This window comes from Natator depressus, chromosome 11, assembly GCF_965152275.1.
Source record: "Natator depressus isolate rNatDep1 chromosome 11, rNatDep2.hap1, whole genome shotgun sequence".
Classification (NCBI taxonomy): domain Eukaryota; kingdom Metazoa; phylum Chordata; order Testudines; family Cheloniidae; genus Natator; species Natator depressus.
The window spans coordinates 40,108,093-40,132,216 of NC_134244.1; the positions used below are offsets into that span (position 1 = coordinate 40,108,093).

Consider the following 24,124-nt stretch of genomic DNA (forward strand, 5'->3'; position numbering starts at 1 on the left):
AAGAAGCTTTCCCAAAAATACTGGTATCTTATACCTGCCACCATCTCAATGTCTGTCTTTTGACTCAAGTATTTCTTATTGAAGACTTGTCTTAGTTGGATAGTGCTATCGCTAAGGCATTATACTCTTAGCAAATTTTTCTTTCCTTATCTAATGCATAGCATTCTCAATGACTTGTCAGCTATCCCAGTGGGAGAGTTGAATATATTGTCTTCAATGGTAGCTTGTCTTCTGGTCTCAAGTGACTGTAAGACAACTATACTTGGCACACTGATATATGGAGCCAGATCCACAGCCCACCCATGGCACCTTTGTGCTATTCTGGTGGTCAAAGGAGAAATAGTGTTGTCTTAACCAACCACTGGGGAATCCTTCTAGTGCAGCAGGAGTCACTGGGTGGCACGGTGCCAGTCTAATAACCATGCTATCCCTCCCATCCCCTGGCCTTGTGGTCATGCCTGGAATATCTCTCTACCTCTGCAGTTCCTGGTTGCCAGAACAGTCTCTTGGACCACAGGGAGTTGGGCACATTTCAGCACAGTTTTAGGACTGATCTAAAATGCATTGGCTAATCTGTGGCACCGTCTGCCCCCAATATCAGATTAGTGCAGGACTAGAGGGAGTCAACTCAGGCAATCACAGCTCTAGAAGACCACAACATCACCCTGTGATCTGATGTAACAGCAGTTGGCAATTAGCAGAAGAGGGAAAACTTTCAGACTTTCCCCAATGATACAAATTCTTTACTTAGCTTCAAGATATACAGCAATAGTTACAATGGCTTCAGCTGCTAACCAACCATAAACTGGAGTGCCTCACTCCTTCCAAAGATGAGTGACAGTGGATTGACAAATAGTAACATCCAATCAATCTCCAGCAGCAGTGCAACTCCATAGGCTGTAGAGATTCTCTTGTTAAATGAAGAATTCAGTGTCCTCATTTCTTGCACCGTGTAGAGCTTTGAAAGTGTGGGATTAGGGTAACTGGAATTGGTTATAGGGACCCTTCTCTCATTTATTTTGGACGGAGTCCTGGCATATTGCAACAAAGTACATTCCAGCCAGGAATGACCACTGGCTAAAGCACTGAGTCACAAGAGCACTGTCTGCATTTACTTCTGGGGTTTGACAGTGTGGTCAGGCTGATAGTTGTGCAAGTTCATTCAAGCTTATTCTTGTCCTTTAGGCTCCATCATTAGCAAGCTCTGGCTTGCCTCAAATACCAAAGCCTGTGCTTACTGGAGATGTACTCCAGACAGTGTCTTTAATATCTTTACTTGTAAAGCAAAGCTGTAACTGGGGAGTCAAATCTTGAAGTCCTTAAAGCTCCATTGGCCAACCCACTTGTGACCTGCAGAGGGCCTTTGTCCTAGGAGCTACTGCAGCCAATTCAGTTCAGTAACTGTTGTCATGTAGTTCTACTTGCTGCACTGGTTTGGGGAGGAGGAAAGGATTCCACCTCTTCAATCCCAGCAGAAGTCTCCTGCATGCAGCTCATTTACTTGAGCAGGGGCAAGGACTTTGCCTTCAATCTGACCTTTTTCCCATGGATTCATAGAGTTCAAGGCTAGAAGGGACCATTATATCCGATTTGACCTCCTGTATAATACAGGCCATTGTGTTTAACACAGTTACCCCTGTACTGAGCCCAGTATTTGTTTGCCTAAAGCATCCTTTTCAAAAGTGATCCAGATGCCAAGAGGTGGAGAATCAACCATTTCCCTTGTCAGTAGAACTGGTGCAAACCTTCTGACAAAACACTTTTTGTTGGAAAATGCCAATTTCTAGGAATCAAAACTTTTTGTGGGAAAGGGTCAGTTCTGGCAGAACTGTAACTGGGAAAGGTGTATCAGGCCCACAATCCATTTCCACTGGGCTGTTTGTGGGTGTGTGTGTGAGTAACACCCTCTCATCCCAGAGCCACCAGTAGGGTGGTGGTTAGAGCACTCACTGTGGATGTGAGCATCCTTGTCCTACCTGATATGGAATAGGGGCTCACACCTATGTCTTCTAATCCCAGGTCAATACCCTTACCACTAGGCTATTGGCTGTTTTGGGGTTGGTTTCTTTCTGTCCTTTTTCACAAATTTTTTTTAAAAGATATTCTGTGTCGTACAAAACTAATGAGAAACTCTCTGAAATTGCAAAAACTTCTCTTAGGCATGGAAAAGCTGTTTTCCATCCAGCTCTGCCTGGTAGTTTGTTCCAAAGGTTAATCTCCCTCACTGTTTAAATAGTTAAAAAAAAAAAAGAAGAAAAAACGTGCGCCTTATTTCCAATTTGAATGTGTCTGGCTTCTGCTTTCAGCCATTTGTTCTTGTCTCACTTTTCTTAGTGTTAGATTAAAGAGCCCTTTAGATACCTAATATTTTCTCCCTGTGAAGGTTCTTGTACACCATAATCAAATTACCTCTCTTTTTGATAAGATAAACAGATTGAGCTCTTACTCCAAGGTGCCGTTTACCTTCTCCCCTTCTTTCCCCCGCTGCCCCCACCCCTCCATGGGGGAAAAAAAAGCCATAAAGAAATGTGAGCAAAACTTTCCCTGACTTGCATTGGATATTTTAGGAAAAAATCAATGGTCACATGTGCAAAAGAAGAAGACTACTTTTGCCTGATGCTTGAAATATAACTAAAATGTAGCTTCTTTGTTTCTTTTTTTAGCACTTCGTATTCAGTCAGTCTTGTCACTGTGACACATTGCTGTCATTTATACTGATATTGCGAAATGCTCTAACCAGCATGCTAAAATAAAATTGGATCACAAAGCAGTTTTGAAGGGACTCATCTCTTATAGTACAACTCAGTAAGGTGTGGAATATCCTAAAAATGAATGTGAGGAAGTGGCCTTAACCTCTGTTTTCTGGGCAGCCTAACAGACTAGTAACAAACTGCAGGATTTAAGTCCATAATTAAGAACTCTGCTAGAGTGTCTGCCAAGCACATTTCTCAAGCCTGTCATAATTGTCTGCTTGATCACTCTTATTTCATGTAGCATGGTCTCTCTGAAATATCCTATGGTGCTCTGCAGTCTAGGATCAAGCAAGATCATTCTCTTTTTAGAAAAGATTTTTTTTCCCCTATAGCACCTTTTTCACAGGAACTGAAACAGCTTTACAGACATTAATGAATTAAGTTTCCCAAAAGTCTTGGTAAGATGAGTAAATAACATGAGAAAAGGCACAGGCTAAATGACTTGCTCAAGTTGTGGCAGACAGGAAGGGTGATCCAGTGACTAGCCTGAGTCTTGGTACCTGCCCCCTTCCCTCCGCCATTCAGTCCATGATTTGCCTCTTATTTCAGGTGTGCTGAGAGATAAAGACTTTGAGGAGGCCAGATACTATGGTAATAGGGTTATACAAGTACCACAGATAGAGTGGGAAATAGTCCAGGTCTCTTACCTTAACTACAGTACCATCCTTCCCCCTGTGCTACAAGATATGTGCACTAGGCTGTCTAGCTACCAATTTGGTAGGTATTGTAAATATCTTGGATAGAAAGAACATACAGTTCTGAGAAACACTGCAAGTATAATTCTCACAAGTCAACATCACAGTTTCTAGATTTCCAAACGCTTTCTGTTTGCCTCCCTTTGAGTATCGAAGGGTTTAAGAAGATAATGCAAATAAACTCTATAACAGTTTGTCAAATATTGAAAATCAAAGGCTGAATGCAAAGGACTTAACGGAGCACCAAGGAGAAGGCTTCAGTGCTGTGATGTTATAGCATGGTCCTTGTTAGAGTATGACAGCAGCACAGGAATCGTCTGGTCATGACAGTAGGAAGCTAATGGGTGTGACAGATTGGTATATGTAAGAACATAAGAATGGCCATACTGGGTCAGACCAAAGGTCCATCCAGCCCAGTATCCTGTCTACTGACAGTGGCCAATGCCAGGTGCGCCAGAGGGAGTGAACCTAACAGGTAATGATCTAGTGATCTTTCTCCTGCCATCCATCTCCACCCTCTGACAAACAGAGGCTAGGGACACCATTCCTTACCCATCCTGGCTAATAGCCATTAATGGACTTAACCTCCATGAATTTATCCAGTTCTCTTTTAAACCCTGTTATAGTCCTAGCCTTCACAACCTCCTCAGGCAAGGAGTTCCACAGGTTGACTGTGCACTGAGTGAAGAAGAACTTCTTTTAATTTATTTTAAACCTGCTACCCAATAATTTCATTTGGTGCCCCCTACTTCTTATATTATGGGAACAAATAAATATCTTTTCCTTATTCACTTTCTCCACACCACTCATGATTTTATATAGCTCTATCATATTCCCCCTTAGTCTCCTCTTTTCCAAGCTGAAAAGTCCTAGCCTCTTTAATCTCTCCTCATATGGGACCCGTTCCAAACCCCTAATCATTTTAGTTGCCCTTTTCTGAACCTTTTCTAATGCCCATGTATCTTCTTTTGAGATGAGGGGACCACATCTGTACGCAGTATTCAAGATGTGGGCATACCATGGATTTCTATAAGGGCAATAAGATATTCTCCGTCTTATTCTCTATCCCTTTTTTAATGATTCCGAACATCCCCTTTGCTTTTTTGACTGTGCCGTTGCGCACTGCGTGGGTGTCTTCAGAGCGCTATCGACGATGACGCCAAGATCTTCCTCCTGATTAGTCGTAGCTAAATTAGCCCCCATCATGTTGTATGTATAGTTGGGGTTATTTTTTCCAATGTGCGTTACTTTACATTTATCCACATTAAATTTCATTTGCCATTTTGTTGCCCAATCACTTAGTTTTGTGAGATCTTTTTGAAGTTTTTCACAGTCTGCTTTGGTCTTAACTATCTTGAGCAGTTTAGTATCATCTGCAAACTTTGCCACCTCACTGTTTACCCCTTTCTCCAGATCATTTATGAATAATTTGAATAGGGTTGGTCCTAGGGGAACACCACTAGTGACCCCTCTCCATTTATTGCTACCCTTTGTTCCCTGTCTTTTAACCAGTTCTCAATCCATGAAAGGATCTTCCCTCTTATCCCATGACAACTTAATTTATGTAAGAGCCTTTGGTGAGGGACCTTGTCAAAGGCTTTCTGGAAATCTAAGTACACTATGTCCACTGGATCCCCCTTGTCCACGTTTGTTGACCCCCTCAGAGAACTCTGTGGATTAGTAAGACATGATCTCCCTTTACAGAAACCATGTCTGTCTCTATTAATTTGAAAACTCCATTCTATTTCATGAATGCCATTTTGATTGTAAGACTGTACTGAGCCTTTACTTTGGCTCTGCAGCCTCTATCTTGAGCTGAATTGTCCAGGAAGTGTCAGGAGAAATCCTGGCTCCTAGTAGAAGGCTAACAATGGAATGTAATCAAGAGTTGCCAGCCTGGATGTCTTCCACTCAAATGGAAGCACCCCAGAACAATGAACTGGCTGCAGCCCTGGTAACCAGCATTCCTGGTCTAGACTGTAGGTGGGCTGCAACCAAGCAACAACTCACCTGATAAGAAACTTGAAGCTGCAGGGGGTGGGAGGGTTACTTGCTAGTGGTAGCTGAAACTATATAAAAGGGAGGCTCCCTCACCAGCCACTTTGGGATAAGACCAGAACAAAAAGACAAGACTGGTGAGGAGGGTCCTGGGACCATGAAAGGGCTATGGGAATGCTGAGGACATGGGAGAGGGAGGAGGTTTCATCTAGGTGTGTTTTTCTGTAGATTTGTATAGCCATGGTGCTTTCACAATGAGTGAAATGTGTCTGGTTTAGAAACTCCTTTGAAAAGTCTATGTATCCCCTGCTTTAACTATGTAGTCTCTGAAGAGGGCGAAACTCTGATGTTTGTGGCATTAACACCGAGAAGTTAAAAACATAAAACGCTCTTGCTGGAAGATTGCAGTGTAACACTACTTTATTTCTTAAAAATCAGAATGCTAACGCACAAGAACAACAAAAACCAACAACAGACCAAGCAGGCTGCTCCCTGAAACAGAGAGGCACAACTCACCCTATTTTACTCTAGGCTGTCTGCAGCCTGACTGCTGCTAGGCCCAGATCACATGCTTCCCTACAGAGCCTCCTACCCTGCAGATAGGAGCAGGAAAACCTCTAAAATTTAAAGTGACAACTTATAATGTTTATAGTTTTTTCAATACATCTCAGCAACAGTGATCCAGAGGCTCCACAGATCGAGTGGAGTTCTGAGGTGCATGTATGAGTTCCTAGGAGGCTGGGGAGAACAGCACTGGTTTCAAGGCCTAAGCAGGTAGACTGCAGACTCCCAATCTTCGTGAGGAGTCCAAGGATCATACTAAGCCTAAGGGTATGAGGGAGCCAAGGTTTGGATCTGTTACACCAGGCTGGTGAACATCCACAAGGCAGATAGGATGACAAATCATCCATTTCCACACACGTTGTACAGACATGGAACTCTCAGGCTCTCGTCTACCAAAAGTTATGTCCAGTTAACCTCAGACTCCACTCCTGCCCCCCCATATCTAGTGAGACAAGGACTACACACAAGGGATCTGAAGCTGAAAGGATTCTTTGAGAAAGTTTGGACTTGTGTCTAAAACGTGGCTTGTAATACAAAGTCAGTCCTACCTTTACTGACAGCACTTGCTACAAGTCCATAGTTTAACTAAACTTTGTAGCAGTCTCTCCCTTCAAGGCTATTCATAAATGGGGGATGTGAGTAAAGCACATTCTCAAAGTTAATGACTTGTCAACGCTCTCCACTTGTGAGGTAAATCCCTTCTCTTCATGTGTCAGTATAATAATGCTTGTATCTATAATTTTCACTCCATGCATCTGAAGAAGTGGGTTTTTTACCCACAAAAGCTTATGCCCAAATAAATTTGTTAGTCTTTAAGATGCCACCGGACTCCTTGGGGTTTTTTTTTTTTTTTTTTTTTTAGGGTTGTATTTGCAGATAGTCATACAGCTGCTGGCTAGTTGGGACTTGCTAATGTTTTCCAAATGCCTCATGACTTCTAGACCCTCACAATGATTCACCTGAAATCTTGTATGAAGAACATTAATCTGTTCACTGTATATGGATTTAAAAAAAAAATCTGTCTCCCAGTTAGGAGGCAGAACAATGTCATGTGATGTAAGTGTCTGCCCACACATAAATGACCGCAAAAAAAAAAATAGTCAAAGCAAACTGTATATGAACAGTCATAGCCTTGACTATTTACTAGATTTGCAGAAAGCTAAGATTGATCTAGAAGCAACTAGCTAACCAAAATATGAAACTAAACTGGTAATGAAAATTCACCAGTATGGCTATCTCTAGGTGCAGAGAAGCATAAAAGGAAGCACTTATACAGAGTAGTCCAATAGTATGTTTGTGGTCAGGACAAATTCTGAAAAAATTATTCCTTTTCAACAAAATAAAGAGTGCAAGGAAAACCCTTCTTGTTTGCTTTGAGACTTCACTGCCAAAAATTACCCCACTTGGCAGCGATGTGCTCTTGCATTGTAAAAAGCAAAGTGTGGTGATATGACTGGAAACCAGTGTAGGCCTTCATATCACACGCTTTCAGAAGGCAGATCGTGTTTACAAGGAAATGTCTGGAACGCTCTGGAAAGACTTGTAGCCCTTTTGTCCAGAGAAGAACCTGCTAACTTGGGGTTTATTTCAGTGGGAGCAGAATCAATAGCCCATTGACTTTAATGGGATAGGATCAGTCCCTGTGGCAGGGAACAATAACTATTTCATTTTATGTCCTATAATCTTGCTCTGTACTAGCCAAAGAGTAGGCTTCAAATGGCCAGTTTCAAAATGGCTAAATACACAGACTGTAATTTAAGTAACACAATTTTGTGTATTAATTGTGTATTGGTATTAATACGTTAAGACTTCTTGATAAAGAATTGGCAGCTTTATTGAATACATCCTATCTGGCTGAAATGTCTGAATATGACTAAATAAGCTTTCAAAGTTCTGTCTTTTGGATACACTGGGTTTTGTCTGTATGTGTTAATCCCCAGGAATTGGGGAATTTGTTTGTAGTCTCTGGCTGAACTGTTTCAGTTACTTCAAGTTGAGGTCTGGCATTTTGGTGTATTTCATTTACTTCCATTCAACTACTCCAGACTTACATGGATGAGGGAGATTCAGAATCTGGCCCATTCACCTCTCTGGAACTGTGTGTGTGTGTGTGAAGTTTGCTACTGTGGGAGGCCTCCTTAGAGCTGAATGTGTAAAATCATTGTTGAAGTACTTTGTGTCACCCTGATTGGGTCTGACTGCAATGCTAGTGGTTGGTTGCCATTGCAACAGGCAGAGGTGGGAAGGGGACCTGTGTTCAAGAGATGGGATGAAAGGGGGAAATCCCCCTTCCTTCCCAGAAGAAAACAGGTCTGTGACTCTTAAAATTTCCTTTTGTTAGTCTGAGTACAGCAAATCTGCTGCATGGGTGAGGAGGTGGCAGTTGAGGTGGATGCATGGAGCTATTGGAGGGAAACCCAGATTATAGTATAAAGTGGGAGAAAAAATAAATATCTTGCACTCCACTCTGCTATTTTCAAAGTGAAGTGTAAGACAAGGGCTGCCTTTCCTTATGTGCTGGAGTTGTGTTTTCTCTTCCTCTTCTCTGCTGTGCTGCCCCATCAACAGTGCTGCCTGAGCTCTCCCCTGTGTTCCACAGCTGACTGGAGCCTTGCAGACCTTTAATCAGACTTGCACTGTGGAATGTGAATAACAATATTTAAACTTCCATGTTATCTGAGAGTCTGAGCCAAACTCAGGCCACCTCTTGCACACTGCTCTCTGTGTGTGTGTGTGCGCGCGCGTGTGGAGGAGGCAGTTAGATTGGTCATGGCTGTGGTGCTCCACCCTGGGCTCCTGAATGGCTGCTGGAATTATGGAAGTCTTCCAGAATCTCATCGGTGAGTGGGGTATGGACAACCTACTTTAGTGCATCTGCTTCCCTGATCTGACTGACGAGCTTGTGTAGCTTGTTGCTGCCTCTTGTGCTAAAGAATGGTAGGTGCAAGTTCAGACCCTTTCTTTTGCCAAACACTTTTGTGAAATGAGAATGCTGCAGTTTTATTTTGTGCTACCTGGGCTCAGTCCTCAGAGGTGCTGAACATCCACAGCTCCCATTGGAACTGGCACTTAACTCTCTTCAGGAAGTGCTGGGCCCTTTGCATGACTGGGCCATTTAGGATCTTGCTAATGCCTGGGGGCTGTAATCTGAACTAATGGGAATACAATATATTGAGAGGGCTTTTGTAACTTATCTGAAGGCAGTCAAATCCTATAAAGCATATTAAATATGACAGTTTATTTTCAATATCCCTGCTCCACTTGTGCTCACTCATCAAGTGCCCTTAAGTACAGCATTTTCATGTTCTGTGGATGTACACCGTATTACAAAATCCTTTAGGTGTGTCCAATAACATAAGGCAACTATGCGAGTAGGTAGCCTGAGGCATATAACTTTAGGTGTAAGTAAGACATGCCTAATTTCCGCACCCCCCCCCCCCCCCACGTTTCCTTTCCCTGATAGTAGGGAAGGCAGAGAACACCAACACCAGTTCAAACCTCAGCAGTATTTTATTTAGTTGATTAAACTACCTGTAAGATCTAGACACTGGGTCAAATTACACAGTTACGCTTGTGCTATTTTTGCTTCAGTGGACTTCAGAAGTGTAACTGAGAGGAAAACATGGCTCTTACATTTTTGTTGATAAGGCAAATGAATCCTTGCTGAAATGAAAAATTTCAAAATCCAAAACCAAAGCAGATCGATCTATCTATCTATCAATCATTCACTATTGTGGCATGGCCTGGGGGAGGTGGGGTGCGGAGGTGGGCAAGGAGGTCAGTAATATGGGAGGATGCAACTAAAACTGGGAGATGAATACTCTGTTGTTGTGTCCATGTACTAGACACTGAAGCTGTCTCATTTGGTACCCAGTCCATGAGATTTGACATACCTGACTGGCAGATGAATTTTGTGGGCCTGCTAGCTAGGCTTTCTTCTGTGTTTTTGGAGATTACTTTTGCCTGTATCATCTTGGAATCATAAACTCCCTGGGGTGGAGCTATGTCTGTCTTTTCCAGATATTAACTTGTATTACCATATCACAGGGGTTCTCAAACTTTTGTACTGATGACCACTTTCACATAGCAAGCTTCTCTGTGTGACCACCCCACCCCCCTTATAAATTAAAAGCTCCTTTTAACATATTTAACACCATTATAAATCCTGGAGGCAAAGCGGGGTTTGGGGTGGAGGCTGACAGCTTAAAACCCCCCACATAATAACCTTGTGACCCCCGAGGGGTCCTGACCCCCAGTTTGAGAACCCCTGCTATAGCACCTAGGAGCCCCGACCTGTAGACTGTGACCTCTTTGTTGTGCTAAGGCTGTAGAAACACAGAATAAGGGCTGAACATGCTGTTAGTCATTAAATAACCTTTGATGGGCACTATTATTTTAGTAGATCTCCAAAACTAAGTTGCTCTGTTGTGTGATTAACTTTTTGCTAGTAAAAAAAAGTTAATGGGAGGACACACTTCAAAATCTCTTTGCTGTTTTCATTTTATTTTGAAAGGCTTCTGGATTTCTCTGTGCACCAAAGGCCACATTTAGAAAGCATGCTGGCAATTTTCCATCTAAATGATAACATCTTCAGGGCACCCTAATGCTGTTTTGTACATAAGCAGATTACTTTCCTCTGAGACATACCTAAGAAGAGTTCTTCTATCAACTTTATACCTGTTCCCTCACTGAAAGATTGATTGAGCTGCTAGACTGATTAAGGCTGGTTTTGGAAAATGGACTGTCTGTACCTGTATGTTTTTTTTTTTTTTTAATCTGTGAATACTTGAGTTTTAAGGAACCTTTCTTGGCTCTCACAGCTTAAAGTAAGGGCTTTATAATAGCAACTCATTCTACAGCATTTAGCTGAGACAGTTACTACTCTATTCAGTTAATTATTAAAAGAAAAAGCAAGGTTTAGGGCCAGAAGGAAATGACTTCACCTCAAGTCTGTGAAAACAAATACAGAAAGATAGCACTAGATTTCCAGTTAGGTAGAGCTGGCTTTCATGTCCCAGCCCTCCCTACCCTTAATCAGAGAACAGTGTTTACCATGGTGCAGGACAAAACAACTTCCCGGGTACATGGTCAGGGGAGAGAGACAGTGAATTGGAAAGGAGACTAAATTAACCAAAAATCTCTTGGGCTTGTATCCAGCTAGCTCATTTGTTTTGATATCTAGCTGAATGTATGTTGTAATGTGCATTCTAATCTCCATGTTCATACTTGAAAATGAAAGTTTATCTGATATTAACAAGCATAATCTTGTTTTGGCCTTCAGAGTTACCCTTTATTCGTATCCCCAAACAGGAGGAGATTCTGAATCTTAACTGAAAATTCTCTAATCTACAACATGTCAAACAACCCCTTTTTTCTTTAGGGTTTTTTAAGCATTTATGAGAGCTGTTAAGAATTAATGCTAAGAAGGCATAGTACGTAATGGAGATATCACTAGCAGAGAGAGAGAGAGAGAGAGAGAGAGAGCACAGTATTTACCATACTGATGTAATCGTGTAAGCTACATTATACTTCAGCTCCAGTGAGTAGTGTGAAGTATTGTTGGAAGAAAGTGACATAATAAAGGAGGAATAGCCTTGTGGTTAAGATATTAGGCTGGGACTTGGGGAGACCATCAACAATTCTTGCCACAGACTTGGATGGTCACTTAAAGTCACTTTAGGCAAATCGCTTAATCTCTGTGCCTCAGTTCCCCATACGTTAAATGTGAATAATACTTTCTTTCTCCTATCCTTGATTGTCCTGTCTATTAGACTGTAAATTCTTTATGGCCTAGCACAGTGTTGAGCATTGATCTCAGTTAGGATCTCTAGGTACTACCATAATACAAATAATAGATTTAGGATTTGATTTAATGTGAGGATCTGTGATCATGTAAGTACATGCTGTTTTCCACAGAGACCACACACATACGGCATAACAAACAGCACCACCTACAAACACTTTTTTTGTGTGTCTGATTCCATCAGAAGGGGTGTGTGTGTGTGTGTGTGTGTGTGTGTGTGTGAGAGGTGGGGGGAATATGGGAGAAAAGACAGACACAGACAAACACTATTGTAGAAGGGACCATCAAATTACTTCTTGTTTTCCTAGCTAGTTGGACTATGCTTTCCCTATGCTTCTTCACTTGTTGATTCCATGCTATTATTAATGATTTCTTTGTAAAAACAAATTCTTGCTCTCCTTCTTAAACTTAATTTAGTGCTATAAAAGGTGTTGAATTGATGGGCTTGGGCAGCTGAATCTTCTGTTTATCCACAGAGTAGGTTCAACATGGACAGCAGTGATATATACTTGCCGATACTATCCACCAGTGTTCTCTTGTTCTGGAGATTAACTCCTGTAGGGGTGAGAACACTTTTCAGCCTCACTGATTCAGTCTCTTGCCTTTCTGCTGAGTGACAAGCAGGTGCCGCTTGAGTCTTGTGCGGTTGACACCTGCATGCTAAGAACTGGAGTGAAAGCACTGGCTTGTGTAATGTACATAGGCCACCAAAGAGCTGCCTCTTACAAAGACTTTCAGTTACAATCTGCCAGCCTGGATTAAAACCAATGAGCTAGAGGCAAAATGCTCATTATCCCATTACCAGTGCCCTGAGCTATCTATTCATTCCCTGGTTCGGGGTTGCTTTAATGGTTGTGTGGTTATGGCTGTGGAGACACTGTGTGCTGAGGGGGAAAAGAATAGGCACTGACTTGCCTTGTTCAGCAGTGGCTCCTCCACCCAGTTAAGGAGTGGTGTTGATGACTACCCAGGGATATTCCTGCTCTGCTGGAAGAATAGTGTTATATGTAAATCAGGGGGAAATAAACTAAACAGTAGAGCTCTGATTGGGGCAGGTAAACCACTGGCTGTTTCTTGGTGCAGCATTTATTATAGAAGTGGTAGAGATCCCAGTCATCACTGTGGTGGTGGTGGTTTTTCATGCCAGTGGCAGCGAAAGATTTTTACATTCACACAGAGTATTTCTTAATGTATGCCTTGCTGATATGGGACAAATGAGATTTACAAACCCACTGGAGAGAGGATCCAGGCAGAGTCGAAGAGGGTACTGAGATGCCAGGGAAAGGTCTGCGTAAGTGAAACTATGAAAAGGGAATAAGTAAAAACTTATCAGAAGTTAATTCTGACAGCGAGGGATCCAGGAACTGGATAATCTGTCCTGGCAAGGGCAGGATGAGTTGACGCTTGTAAGGGCCTGTGACTGCAGAACCCCACATAGAACGGATAATCAAGATATGAATCTCTTTCTATCCCAGAGCAATTCTGCACATTAACTAGCAGCTTTTCTCAGTGTTAGGTTACAGATCACTGCTATGATGTCAATGATCCATTGCGTGCAGGATTAAGAGCACTAGATCAGAGCCGGAAAGATAACAAACCTCCCAGCATATCTGAAAGACACAAGAGGTCTGGGCTCTGTCCCTGGCTCTACCCCTGATTTGAGGTTGGGCTTTCAGTAAGCCACTTTAATGTTAGGCCTGGTCTACACTACGAGTTTAGGTCGAATTTAGCAGCGTTAAATTGATTTAACCCTGCACACGTCCACACGACGAAGCCCTTTTTTCTGACTTAAAGGGCTCTTAAAATCGATTTCTTTACTCCACCCCTGACGAGGGGATTAGTGCTGAAATTGGCCTTGCTGGGTCAAATTTGGGGTAGTGTGGACGCAATTTGACAGTATTGGCCTCCGGGAACTATCCCAGAGTGCTCAGTTGTGACTGCTCTGGACAGCGCTCTCAACTCAGAGGCACTGGCCAGGTAGACAGGAAAAGGCCTGCGAACTTTTGAATCTCATTTCCTGTTTTGGCCAGCGTGGCGAGCTCACCTGCACGGGTCACCATGCAGAGCCCATCAGCACAGGAAACCATGCTGTCCCAGAATCGCCGAAGAGCTCCAGCATGGACTGAACGGGAGGTACAGGATCTGATCGCTGTATGGGGAGACGAATCCGTGCTGGCAGAACTCTGTTCGAAAAAATGAAGTGCCAAAACATTTGAAAAAATCTCCAGTGGCATGAAGGACAGAGGCTATAACAGGGACCTGCAGCAGTGCCATGTGAAAATTAAGGCGCTCAGGCAAGCCTACCAAAAAAACAGAGGCAAATGGCTGCTCCGGGTCAGAGCCCCAGACATGCCACTTCTATGATGAGCTGCATGCCATTCTAGGGGGTGCAGCCACCACTATCCCAACCCTGTGCTTTGACTCCGTCCAAGGAGTGCGAGGCAACACGGAAGCGGGTTTTGGGGGCGAGGAAGATGATAGCTCACAGCAAGGAAGCGGAAAAACTGGTTTCCCCAACAGCCAGGATCTGTTTATTATCTGGACCTGGAGCCAGTACCCCCTGAACCTACCCAAGGCAGGCTCCCGGACACTGAAGGTGGAGAAGGGACCTCTGGTGAGTGTACCTTTGTAAATATTACACATGGTTTAAAAGTAAGCAGGTTTAATGATTAATTTGCCCTGGCATTCTCGGCCAGTACAGCTACTGGAAAAGTCTGTTAACGTGTCTGGGGATGGAGTGGAAATCCTCCAGGGACATCTCCATAAAGATCTCTGGGATGTACTCCCAAAGCCTTTGCAAAAGGTTTCTGGGGAGGGCAGCCTTATTCCGTCCTCCATGGTAGGACACTTTACCACGCCAGGCCAGTAGCACGTAGTCGGGAATCATTGCAGAACAAAGCACTGCAGCGTGTGGTCCCAGTGTTGCTGGCATTCAAACAACATCCGTTCTTTATCTCTCTGTGTTATCCTCAGGAGAGTGATATCATTCATGGTCACCTGGTTGAAATAGGGTGCTTTTCTTAAGGGGACATTCAGAGGTGCCTGTTCCTGCTGGGCTGTTTTCCTGTGGCTGAACAGAAATCTTCCCCGCTGTTAGCCACGCGATGGGGGGGCGGGGTGAAGTCATCATCCCAGAGAATTGTGTGTGTGTGTGTGGGGGGATTAGTTGGGTTTCTGCTGCATGTTAACCCGGAAACCGCAGCCCTCCTTTTAAATTGCCAACCCATTTTAAATGGCCAACCCAATGGCTACTTCGTATGGGAAATGAGGGCACTGCTGTTTGAAACCATTCCCACATGTTATGAAGGTTAAAGAAGCCAAAAGACTGTGGTTTACCATGGGTGCCTGCAAGCTGAATTCTATTGTCTGGCCCTGCATGAGTGATCTCTCACACCAAACCGGCATACCCTCAATAAGAGGCAAAATGCAACCTTGTAATGAAAGCACATGTGCTATGTAATGTTAACAGCAAGGTTTACTGTGAAAGAGTTACCCATTGTTCTATAAAATGTGTCTTTTAAACTACCACTCTCCCTTTTTTTTCCCCTCCACCAGCTGCATATGTTTCTCCTTTCCAGAGGCTAGCAAAGATTAGATTAGCAAAAAAATGCACTTGTGATGAAATGTTCTCTGACCTCATGCTGTCCTCCCACACTGACAAAGCACAGCAAAATACGTGGAGGCAGACAATCTCAGAGTGCGGGAAAACACAATATGAACGCGAGGAGAGGTGGCGGGCTGAAGATGATAGGTGGCGTCAGCTTGCTGACAGAAGGCAGGAGTCAATGCTCAGGCTGCTGGAGGATCAAACTCGTATGCTCCAGTGTATGGTTGAGCTGCAGGAAAGGCAGCAGGAGAACAGACCGCCACTACAGCGCCTGTGTAACCAACCGCCCTCCTCCCCAAGTTCCATAGCTTCCTCACCAGACGCCAAAAATGCGGTGAGGGGGCACCCAGCCACTCCACTCCAGAGGATTGCCCAAGCAACAGAAGGCTGGCATTCAATAAGTTTTAAAGTTTTAAACTGCTGTGTGGCCTTGTCCTTCCTTCCAGAATCGGCCTTCCACGCCATGAACCTGCCCAATTGACACCATGATGTGCACATTGCAGGGACCCGTACTTTGTGAGAAGTCTATGTCCATGTCCTCATCACTCTCATCACCGCGCTGCAGTCATTTCCTTGCCTGGTTTTGCTTTTGTGCAGGTTATGGTTCTGCATATCCTGCTGGATAATGCGCACGGTGTTTATAGTGCTCATAATTGCCGTGGTGATCTGAGCAGGCTCCATGTTCCCAGTGCTATGGTGTCTGCGCTGAAAAAAGGCGCGAAACGATTGCTCTGACAGAGGGAGGGGCAACTAACGACTTGGCTTACAGGGAATTAAAATCAACAAAGGGGGTGGCTTTGCATCAAGGAGAAATAGAATGGCGCCCTCAAGGATAGAACTCAAAACCCTGGGTATAGCAGGCCGTTGATTTCACAGAGGGAGGGAGGGAGGGGGGAGAAAATGAATACAAAACAAATCTGGTCTATCTCTTGTTTTGGTCCACTTCATCTATCTTTATACATCTTAGGCCGTCAGTAGACGGTGCAGTACGACTGCTAGCCATTGTCCTCTCCTGGCTGCTCACCAGAAGATGGTGCAGTACGACTGCCGGCAGGACTGAATCTCCATGAGATGAAACTTAAAAAGGGAAATGACCTGGCTGAGTCACTCCCATGTCTGCCCAGGTGACCCGACTGACCTCACCGAAGTTAGCTAAAAGATCACCCAGGAGTACGACGACGATGGCTACCAGTCATAATGCACCGTCTGCTGCCAAAAGGCAATGAGCTGCTGCTGAGTAGCAATGCAGTACCGTGTCTGCCAGCACACAGGAGACATACGGTGATGATAAGCTGAGCGGGCTCCATGCTTGCCGGGGTATGGCGTCTGCCCGGGTAACCCAGGAAAAAAGGTGCGAAACGATTGTCTGCCGTTGCTTTCACGGAGGGAGGGAGGGAGGAAAGGTGGGGCTGACGATATGTACCCAGAACCATCATAGAATCATAGAATATCAGGCTTGGAAGGGACCTCGGGAGGTCATCTAGTCCAACCCCCTGCTCAAAGCAGGACCAAGGACGGAAGAATCCAATGCACCGCTACAGACTAGGGACCGAATGGCTAGGCAGCAGTTCTGCAGAGAAGGACCTAGGGGTTACAGTGAACGAGAAGCTGGATATGAGTCAACAGTGTGCCCTTGTTGCCAAGAAGGCTAACACCATTTTGGGGTGTATAAGTAGGGGCATTGCCAGCAGATCGAGGAACGTGATCGTTTCCCTCCATTCGACATTGGTGAGGCCTCATCTGGAGTACTGTGTCCAGTTTTGGGCCCCACACTACAAGAAGGATGTGGAAAAATTGGAGAGAGTCCAGCGAACGGCAACAAAAATGATTAGGGGTCTGAAACACATGACTTATGAGGAGAGGCTGAGGGAACTGGGATTGTTTAGTCTACGGAAGAGAAGAATGAGGGGGAATTTGATAGTTGCTTTTAACTACCTGAAAGGTGGATCCAAAGAGGATGGATCTAGACTATTCTCGGTGATAGCAGATGACAGGACAAGGAGTAATGGTCTCAAGTTGCAGTGGGGGAGATTTAGGTTGGATATTAGGAAAAACTTTTTCACTGGGAGGGTGGTGAAACACTGGAATGCGTTACCTAGGGAAGTGGTGGAATCCCCTTCCTTATAAGTTTTTAAGGTGAGGCTTGACAAAGCCCTGGCTGGGATGATTTAGTTGGGGATTGGTCCTGCTCTGGGCAGGGGGTTGGACTAGATGACCTCCAGAGGTCCCTTCCAACTCTGATATTCTATGATTCAATCCCCAACTAAATCATCCCAGCCAGGGCTTTGTCAAGCCTCACCTTAAAAACTTATAAGGAAGGGGATTCCACCACCTCCCTAGGTGGATCATTTTATTTCTGATCCTTGCCTTAGGCAAGTCAATCCCCCCTCTACCTCAATTTACTCCTCTCATGCTTTCCTCATGGGGATATGGATTAATTAATTAATTAATGCTTGTGGAAAGGGGTATGAGTTACATAGTTTGGATTTAGGAAATATTTAGCTTTGGATCTGATTCCAAATGCAGGAGGATTTGGAATTTCTGTTCAGGCCCTTCTGAAGCACTTTGCAACCCTTTGAGATGGAAAAACATTATATGCAATAATTGAAAAGTATAATTACATATTGGATAAACATTGGACTTGGACTTCTCCAGAGAGATCTCAATGTAGCACTTTACAGTTAAATATGCTTCTGTGGACATACAGTCTTGCAAGAAATCTCACAGTAAATCAGATGAATCTACGAAGTATAATTTGCTTTAGTCAGGGTGACTAGGAGCATGAAGGATGTTGTTTAAGAAGTTGTTAACAAACCAAAACTACAGTTAGTGGAAGTTGAGGTTGTGGCAGGACGCACTCCAACCACCGAAAACTTAAAGAATGGAAATAGAAAGTTTAAGGGGAAAGACTCGTGCATGCCTTTCCAACTTCACATTGCCTACAGTGCTATTGATAACACATTCAGTCTTCATCAGTCGCCAGAAAGCAATGCCTACCTCAGCTGCATCAAACTTGCATTCTAATGCAAAACGTTAATAGTGATCTTAGCAGTGTTAAGGCAGAATAACTTCCCAAATGAAAGGGAATGTGGTAGTCAGATGTACTGCTCTGTTGAGCATAGAATCATAGAAATGTAGGTCTGGAAGGGACCTCAGGAGGTCATCTAGTCCAGCCCCCTGACCTAGATCATCTCTGACAGGTGGGTATCTAACCTGTTCTTAAAAACCTCTGGTGATGTGGGTTCCACAACTTCCCTTGGAAACTAACTATCCTTTATAGTTAGAAAGCATAAAACCATATGAGGTCATGGTTTAAAGTTTTTGTGTTAGTTTGAAGTTGGGGTATGTATTGCTTCTACATATCTTGTTTTAGATGGTAGTGACAGCCTTATCAAGTTACTGATATCCAGGAGTGGCTGCAGTATTCCTGTATTACATGTCTGCCTTTTTTGTGTCCCCTGTCCCTGTCTTGCCAATATGGAGTCTACCTCTCAGCCTTCAAACAGGTAAATGTGGGACACCAGCAAATGTGATGGTAATACACTCCCAGACCAGGGACAATTTTAAAACTGGAATTTTATTACACTTGGTATCAAATAAACAGCTTGCAAAAGCCCCATTGCTGCTCAGTCCTTTCAGAGCATGCACAGCTCTGCTGCTGTGACCAAGATCTATCCCCTCACCAGACCTTCAATTCTTAAAGGGACAGACCACAAGTAAATCTAACCCTGACATTCCCTTATGAGTACTATGCTTTTCCCTTGTAAATGTAATGTTATGACATTTTTATTAACAAAATGTAACCCACAGTTCATTCATCTAGTTTGTTAGCAGTGGTCCTTGAGTTCTACAACTTTTAGCTTGCATTTTCACATAGATTTCTCCTCTTTCAAAAGTTCTGGTATTGATGGTGAAACCTTGTGCATGTTTCTTCAGTTTATTTCATATCAAGCAGAAAGCTTTTGCTTCAATTGTAGTTCCACTATTCCACAGAATAACCAGTTCTGAGCAGCTTAAATTCCCAAGGATATTCCTATCCTATGAAATAACAGTTTCTATATGATCAATGGCATAACCATGTAACTCCAAGTCACTGGACTTATGGCAAACTATTTAGAAAACATCTATTAAATTAACATAACAAACTATGTAGAACTAACAAACACGCCATTTAGAACCGGGGTCAGCAAACTTTCAGAAGTGGTGTGCCAAGTCTTCATTTATTCACTCTAATTTAAGGTTTCGTGTGCCAGTAATACATTTTAACATTTTTAGAAGGTCTCTTTCTATAAGTCTATAATATATAACTAAACTATTGTTGTATGTAAAGTAAATAAGGTTTTAAAAATGTTTAAGAAGCTTCATTTAAAATAAATTAATATGCAGAGCCCCCCAGACCGGTGGACAGGACCCGGGCAGTGTGAGTGCCACTGAAAATCAGCTTGTGTGCCGCCTTTGGCACGCGTGCCATAGGTTGCCTACCGCTGATTTAGAACAATATCCATACCATAAGTCAATATCACACCATTTACGAATATTACATCAGTCTTAGATAGAATGGAGGCTGATATAGGAATAGTACTTGGTAGGGCATGTGACAAACATGAGGGCAACCTCATGGTGCATTTTCCAGTCCAGTTGTTGGATTTAGACACTAATAAGTAAGTGTCCCTAAATGTTCGTACATCTTTGTCTGTGGGGCTCTGCTCTCTCTAATTGGATGACTTTTGTGTACCAGTGCATTGTTCTGGTGATCTGTCCTCTTGTGCATTGTTGATTTCAGTTTCCGTTATTACATTTTGGCATTCACGTCTATCAATGGCTGGTGTGAATGTTGCACTAACCTGATCTACAATTTCCAAATTTACAGGATCAGCAACATCCTCATTTCCAGGATGTGGATAAAATGTTTCTGTGCATAGATTCAGAATATCTGGTACCATCATATAATGTAATTCATCTTCACTCTCACTTATCAGAATCTCTTCCATTAAAGAGTTTGAATGCTGTAGCCTCCCTTCATGTACAGTTACATGAATAGATTACCTTATTAAGGGAGTCCCTCTAGTTTAACTTTTGTTCTTCTGGCAATGTTTTCAACATAGCCAGCAGTGTTCAGTTCAGCTTTTCTACTTACCCATTGTCCTGGGGGTAAAGTGGGGTTCAGGAAGATGTTTCAATTTTACAATAGTGCTGTAACTTTCAGAAAAAAATATTTTCAAACTCTGCTCTTCGGTCATGATAAATCCTTTTTGGGGATCCAAATTTTAAAAGAGAGTCATTGAAGATCAGGTCTGCCACAGCCTTTTCTGACTTGTTGGTGCTGAGGTAGGCTTGAACAAACCTCGTGAAGTGAATCACTCAAAGATGTATTCATATCCTCCTCTGCTTCTGCCTAGATACATTAAGTCTATTGATACAAGGTCAAAGGATTCTGTTGTAACAGTTAGTGGAACTCTGGTAGCTGGTGAGGTTTCCTTTTCTTGACGCATGTGCAGACTCTAGTGACATAATGTTTTATGTCCCTCTTCATTTGTGAGCAATAAAATTGATCTCTTGCAAGACTGATTACTTGCTCTATTCGAAATGTCCCCTATCTTCATGTAGTTCTTGATATACTTGCCTTTTTGTATTTTTCAGGTAATACCAGTTGATTTTGAAACCTGGTTTTTTTGATAAAGTATTCCATCTGTATCCAACTGCAACTGGTACCATTCATGAATCAGGGTGGCGATCTTAACACATCCTACTGCATCCAATGAAGTGAGCTGTAGCTCACGAAAGCTTGTGCTCAAATAAATTGGTTAGTCTCTAAGGTGCCACAAGTACTCCTTTTCTTTTTGTGTTCTCTTGGTTATTCAGTTTGCGTGCAAGGACTTATAATGAAGAATTTTAGCAATTGTTGGATCTTCCTTCTGAGTAGCAAAACTGTCTTGCCGTGGAATAGGCTTTATGGTGGATTTAATACCCATGGAGAAGTCTTCTATTGCCAAAGAATTAGCAATAATAACTGCTAACTAAGATACTTTGTCATTTCTTTGTACATCCAAGAACTGTAAGACGGCATTAACAAATTTTTTGCTTCTCTTTTCTGTCCATTCTGTCTTCTATTTTTCCATATCAAGGGGAATACTGGGTAACATCTGTTTCCACTTAGATTTCCCTGGATGATATTTAAGTGTAAAGTTAAAGTCAGCCAATTCTGCAACCCACCGGTGTGCTGTGGTCTTCAGCCTGACAGAGGTGAAGACATAAGTTAGCAGGTTGTTATCACTGTAAACTGTGAAGGACTGTTCATAGTAATAGTCACAGAATGTATCAGTTATGGCCCATTGCAAAGGTAGACACTCCAGCTTTCCTGCGTGAAGGTGATAATTCTTCTCAACTGTAGTTAAAGTTCTTGTCCCATATCTAGTGAGTGCTAGTTTACCTTCTGATGCTGATACAAGACTGCACCTAGTCCCTTATTGGAGGCATCTACATGAAGGATAAAGGGTAAGTTAAAATCTGAATAGATTTTATTAGTGGCTGTACCAGGCAGTCAATCAGCTGGTTTAACACTCTTGGATGTTGGTTGTGATGCTGTATGGAATGTGGGAGACCATTTATAAATATTACCAATATTATAAAATTGCAAGGAATCTGATCAGCTATGCTGTGTAAGTTATCTGTGAAAATGTTATGATTTGCCAAGTATGATTTTGTTTATATGTTTGTATCACCTTTTTACTGTGAGTTATAGATATGTATGATATATCTGTAGTTCAAACGTGTGTTGTGCATCTGGGTGACTCCCCCAGAGAGATTGGCATCAGCCTACACTGTTCAATGGCCCATCAAGGGTTATCAGCTGTACAATGAACCCATTGAAAGGAACCAGGGAATACACCTTATGAGTCAGCAAGGCATGTGGTATGTGTATGGACAGAGAACTCTAAGGCTTGTACATGCCATGTGCCGGGCAGCTTGTGTTTGGTACAAAGGAAGTACAGGTCACATGGCAAAAGACTATAAAAGGCAGCTGCATCATCTCCATTTTGTCTTCATTCCTGCTTCTTACATCTGGAGTAATTTTTCTACAGACTTAAGCTCTGAACAAAGGACTGAATAACCCATCCAAGCTGTGGATGTATCCCAGAGGGACTTTCAAGCCAGCAAACTCGCCAATGCTGCTAAGAACCTGTTATATGGATTTTGAATCTCTGTATGTATCGGAGTGCTTTATCATTTAACAACTCTCTTGTTGTTTTCTTTTTTCTTTATAATAAACCTTTAGTTTTAGACACTAAAGGATTACCCAAAAATACCACACTGCCAGGTAAGGTCCAACCTAATATTGACCTGGCATTGCAATGTGGCTGGCCCTTTGACGTTCAGAAGAACATTTTGTATAGCGAGCAAAGGTTTTTTTAAATAACTTCTCACTGTACTGGATCTAGGTGCTGACTGGGAGCCAGAGAACTGGAATGCAATAAGGGGGCTGTGTGACTTGATAACCAGTGTGAGGAATCAGAAGTACAGTTTGTGACTTGTTGGTGAGTTTAACTTCACTGTTAACCACCAGTTTTGGGAGTATCTGCTCTCCCTTTTGCAGCCTGCCGTGCCCAGGGCATTTTCAGTGAAGGCTACCCCAGGCACCCCGGGTCACATTAGTCAGTCCAGGTAACTGACTGGTTGGAGGGTATCTGTCCAACAGACCCCCGTCTCTTGCCTTTTGGTTTTCTTCCTTTTCCGAGTCCACTTTGATAGTATTGTGTGTCAGATTCCTGTGGAACAGACAACCAGTCATACAAGGCCATTGCTATTTGGGAAAAGTCTTGAATGTACCTTCTATAGTAGATGAGGAAACCTAGCAGCTTGGGAAGTACTCTGCAAAAGCACAAACCACCTGTGAAATATCTGTCACCCCGACCCCAGAAAACAGAACTAGTGTTAAAGAAATACTTTAAGACACCAGGACAGATTGGGAACTCCCACCAAAAAGGTTAAACCTAAGCCATTTGTCTTGTCAAATTTAAAGCTGTGAAGCCCACTCCCCTCTTATGAAGTCCGAGCTCCAGAGTGCTGAAAGTGCTAATGCAAGTGCTGCTAGCCCAAGTCTGTTGAACTGCACTGAGAGCCTCATTGCTGAGGGCTGAACAGGAAAACCCTGTGAGGCTCTGCAGTGACAGCCTGAGAACATCCACTAGCACAAGAAATGCAGCCAAATGTAAGATACTGGTTATCTGAAATGCTAACCTGCATTAAGGTGGGGTAACATAGATGTGGTTTTACAGTATTAGTAAGCATTGGGAGGAGCATGATAAGAATGTGTTCAGGAACATGTGCTTGCAAGGCATTCCATGCCCAAAGTACATTCTTTTGGCAGAATAGTAACTATTTAGCCTGGAAGCGTGACTCACAGTGGGATGTGTAAAAAGAAAAGAAGGACTTGTGGCACCTTAGAGACTAACAAATTTATTTGAGCATAAGCTTTCGTGAGCTACAGCTCACTTCATCGGATGTGTGTGTGCGTCAGGTGCATATCACAAAGGATCTTGATTCACTTACTTCCTGCCTGACATGTTTTGAGGACAACATTCAAAATGCACACACAGCACAGGAAGAGCGCTCTTAGACCATGAGTAAAATAAATATGTTCAGCCATGAGTGCAAAGGGAAGTTATAAACAAACTCAGCAATTCTAGTTCCTCCTTATCAAAGC

The 24,124-nt window shown here is 43.0% G+C and overlaps 1 protein-coding gene across 2 annotated transcripts in view; it reads left to right on the forward strand.

The window, feature by feature from the left end:
• The first annotated feature begins 8,728 nt into the window (after window positions 1–8,728).
• LOC141995595 (uncharacterized) overlaps window positions 8,729–24,124 on the forward strand; it is a 55,071-nt gene continuing 39,675 nt past the window's right edge. The window contains exon 1 of one of the 2 annotated variants that reach the window (XM_074966843.1): window positions 8,729–8,850. The gene's annotated coding sequence lies outside the window, so the exon portion shown is untranslated. Of the gene's footprint in view, window positions 8,948–24,124 lie in introns of both variants that reach the window. The other variant, XM_074966841.1, reaches the window with a different exon arrangement.